Below are 4,341 nucleotides of genomic sequence, written 5' to 3' on the forward strand. Positions count from 1 at the left end.
CCCCCCCACCCCCCCCAGCCGTGTGCGTGCACTACCGGGTGCGCGCGCCGCGCCTCAACTCCCCTCCCGGGGCCACTTCCCTCCGCGTGCACAGGGGAGGACACCCCTCGCTCATCCGTGTGCGCGCCGCCGTGTGCACCTCTGGGGACGCGTCCGCAGCCGCAGCCGCCCCTGACCGAAAGTGCGCACTTCTCGCCTTAAACACGGCAGCACGGCATGTTTCCCGGCCCTTCCCTGCCTCTCCTCTCTTCTTATTCCAGGATTCTGGGGCGCCAGGTTAGTCNTCTCTTAGCAAACAGGAAAATAATCCTAACACCAATGGAAGGGCCTTGCAAACTGGTTTTGGGAGGGGCTGGCTCTGGGAAGCCCAAAGGACAGCGCTGGGGTGACTGGTGGGAGGTTTGGGGGGAAGAGGGGTGGGCCTAGGTGGCTGCATCCCACGTTCACAGGGAAGCAGCTCTCCTTTTATCTTTTCCTTCTGCTGAGTCCCTTGTGCCTGTGGTAGGCTGAAAATATGTGTCCCCAAAAGATATCCATGCCAAATCCCAGAACCTGTAACCATTACCTTATTTCGAAAAGGAGTCTTTGTAGATGTCATTAAATTAAGGATCTTGGAATGGGATCATCCTGGATTGGGCCCTAAATCCAATGACAAGTATCCTTATAAGATACACAGAGAATAGACAGAAGAGGAGGCAGTGTGACCACAGGAGACGGAGATTGGAGTGATGTGGCCTATGGCCACCAGACCCAAACGAGTTCACATCCTTCCTATGAGCCTCACTGTCCTTGCTCAGCAAGTGAAGACACTCAATCCTCAGGAAACAGAGGAGCAAAGGAAAGCGTTAGGTAACTGGTCAAAGCTATGGAAGTAGAGGAAAGAATTGCTAATGGTGGCATTTCAGACAGTCAGTCGATCACTACAGTGTTTGAGAGGTGGAGGTTGGAGGCGAACATCCTAGGCCGTCTCAAGAATGGAAGTTCCTTTGCAAGCCCTCCCGAAGAACTCTTATCGGCTCTCCTGTCCTAGCTTCCACTTCTTTAAAAATATTTTTTTAAATATTTTATTTATTTTTGAGAGAGAGATACAGACAACATGAGCAGGGGAGGGTCAGAGAGAGAGGGAGACACAGAATCTGAAGCAGGCTCCAGGCTCTGAACTAGCTGTCAGCACAGAGCCTGATGCGGGGCTCGAACCCACAAACCGTGAGAACATGACCTGAGCTGAAGTCGGACGCTTAACTGACTAAGCCACCCAGGCGCCCCTAAAAACATTTTTTTGAGCGGAGTGGAGGTGGGGGGGGGGTGACACAGAATCCAAAGCAGACTCCAGCCTCGGAGCTGTCAACACGGAGCCCGACATGGGGCTCGAACCCAAGAATAGTGAGATCATGACCTGAGCCGAAGTCGGATGCCCAACCTACTGAGCCACCCAGGCGCCCCCCCCTCTACTTCTTTTAAGGAGACACCCCCTTAGCACCTGCATCCCTCCCTCTTTAGAGGTGATCCCTAGGCTGTCCCCAAGGAAGACAGATCTGGTGAGCCTTCAGACTTTGGTTTTGCTGACTGGGGGAGACTGAGACTCAGAGACTGAGCACTGCTCCAGACGTCCCCAGAGCAGAGTGAGCCTCTGTCCTAGATCAGAGCTGGATGAGCATTTTCGACTGTTCGTTGGAAACCTGCCCTCCTTCAAGATATGAGCTGCCCCAGGGACCTCCAAAGGGCCTCATGTGAGGAGGTGAGCTAGCTGGTCCCGCATGTGTTGGTCTGTGAGTCGAAGCTTCAGTAATGGTGGAAGAGGAGAAAACCAGGAGAATCAAGAGGCCCAGGAGACATTATCATGTGATACCTCAAGGTATGTGGTGAAGTCCAGGTTGGTTCTCAACATAGACCTCATGCAATTTCAGATTGCAGAGCCTCACCAACCCTAGCATTACAGTTTATTTCCTGTTTGTTTTCATATTGCCTAAGGGTACTCTGGCCCCAGTCTGGAATTGTCTATAGCCCTCAGGGCTTCAATATCTAGGACTTTCAGTGCAAGGGAAGTGGGCAAGCCAACATGTTTAGTCAGAGCTGCCCCCCGCTCTCACCCCTCAGGCCTTTCAGGCTTCCTTGGGATTGAGGCTTCAGGCGTGGGAGAGCAGTCCCACCCCACCTCCACCCCTCACTGGTGTGTGAACTCAACTGGGCTAAGGGATGTCCGGAGAGCTGTAAAACATTATTTCTGAGTGTGTCTGTGAGGGTGTTTCTCGAAGAGATTAGCATTTGCATTGGTAGACTGAGTAAAGAAGAGCGCCCTCACCAGTGTGGGTGGGCATCATCGGATCTATTCTGGGCACCAATAGAACAAACAGGCAAAGAGAGGGCAAATTTGCTCTTTGCCTGAGCAGCAACATCCATCTTCTCCTGCCCTCAGGTGTTGGTGTTCCTGGGTCTCAGGCTTCCAGACTCAGGCCAAATTATACCACCGGCTTCCTTGGTATCCAGCTTTCAGAGGACAGATTGTAGGACTTCTCAGCTTCTATAATTGTGTGAGCCAATTCCTGTAATAAATATATATACATAAGTGCTTATTATATATGTAATATGTATATCGTATCAAGATCCACCAGGCACCTGAGTGGCTCAGTTGGTCAAGTGTCCGACTCTTGGTTTCGGCTCAGGTCAGGATCTCATGGCGGGCTCCACTCTGTCATCATGGAGCCTGCTTGGGATTCTCTCTCTCCCCTACCCCCTCTCTGTGCCCCTCCCCTGCTCGATCGCTCTCTCAAAATAAGGGAGCCCTGACTCATGTACACAGCACATCCAAGGGTTGCCAGGATATTGAAGGGTCTGAAAACCACAACATCCTTCTGAAACACACTATCTCTCCACCCATTCTTCACATGGGTGGCTCTCATCCCTCAGTTCTCAGCTTCTATGAGCTCCAAAGAACATTTTATATAGGTGTGTCCTTCCAGAGGGTCTCCCTCATGTCCACCTTTATTCCCCTCCGTCCTGTCATTAATTTTCACAGCCTAAAATGATTTGTCCATGCTCCTGCCCATGCCGCACCTCCCCTGGGGTATCCACAGGGCTCTCTCTTTTCTTTCTTTGCTTCTAAGTCTTTGCCCAAATCTTGCTGTCTCCATGAAGCCGACCATGATCACCCTACTTAAAAGCAGCACATGCCTCAAACTGCCAGGACTTCTGGTCCCCCATACCTTGCTCTATCTTTTCTTTTTTCACGACATTTAACACCATCTGACAAACTAAAATAATTGACTTATAAAGTTTATACGCAGTCGGTCACCCCTGCTAGAATGTAGGCATCAAAAGCCTATAAGGGATCATTGCTTTTGTTCACAGACAGGTCCGAAGTGCCTAGAACAGTGTTCTGTATGTGGGAGATATTCAAGACACACTTCCTGAATGAAAAAAATGAATGAATGGCTCTCAAGTCAAGCTGGCTGGGTTCACAGTCTGCCCCTGCCATCAACTAGTGATGGGGTAAGTTGTTAGCAAGTTGCTTAATATTTCCATGCCTTGGGTGGCTCAAGGGTTCCCATTTGTGATTCCTAAATGGGAATAATAGTAATTCCTACCTCACAGGTTTGTCAGAGGCTTAAATTGGATGACCCTTGGAAAGCTCTCTGGGCAGGGCCCTGACCTTGCTGGCTTTTCCCACGTACAAGTGAGTGTGAGCCTGGGGAGGTCCGAGGAGGACGCCACAGAGAGCCTGGGATCCCTCTGACTCCTTCGGGACGCCCAGCTCCACCGTCCGCCTCAGCTCTGTGCTCCCTGAATCGCTGCTGCTTCCACAGGATTCCAGGTGAAAGCTTGGACCAGATAAATCACAGCCATTGGTCCTCTGTTTGGCACCTGCCCCCGACCCCCAGGGCTTTCTGGGAGAAGGGAGTTCACAGAGCCGTTTTTTTACTTTCCAATTACATTGGGGCCAGGAGGCGGCTACAGGTAGGCTGAGGGGTGGAGATCATTCAGGGTGATCAACTAATGGACAGAAAATCTCCAGATGAGCTCAGAAAAAAGCAAGGAGTCTAGCGAGTTCCACCTCTAGCTGAAATGGATCCTGGGCAGCATTAGATGGTTGCACTGCCCTCAAAGGGCCTCCTAATTGACTCTCCTGGGACTGAGCAATTGACCAGGAATTCAGCAGCCTGGGGACAGGGATGTACCAAGAGAGTTTGCAGATAGTGCTTATCTGCAAATAAAGCCATTTCTTGGACAGATCTGGCTTTATTAGTCAAATGAATGTTAAGTGAGCAGTTTTATCCACAGGGGCAGCTGAAACAGAAAGGGCTCTGGTCACAGAGAGGGTAAGGAGGTGGAAGGTGGGGGTGC

General features: G+C 51.0%; 1 long non-coding RNA gene across 1 annotated transcript in view; it reads left to right on the plus strand.

Annotated features, from left to right (window-relative positions):
* Positions 1-37: 37 nt before the first annotated feature.
* LOC144220963 (uncharacterized) overlaps positions 38-4,341 on the plus strand; it is a 13,934-nt gene continuing 9,630 nt past the window's right edge. Inside the window, exons 1-3 of the long non-coding RNA XR_013331905.1 lie at positions 38-276; positions 3,349-3,489; positions 3,592-3,811. This is a non-coding gene — a long non-coding RNA (uncharacterized LOC144220963). The remainder of the gene's footprint in view (positions 277-3,348; positions 3,490-3,591; positions 3,812-4,341) is intronic.

Source organism: Crocuta crocuta, unplaced genomic scaffold (assembly GCF_008692635.1).
Source record: "Crocuta crocuta isolate KB4526 unplaced genomic scaffold, BGI_CrCroc_1.0 scaffold124, whole genome shotgun sequence".
NCBI lineage: Eukaryota > Metazoa > Chordata > Mammalia > Carnivora > Hyaenidae > Crocuta > Crocuta crocuta.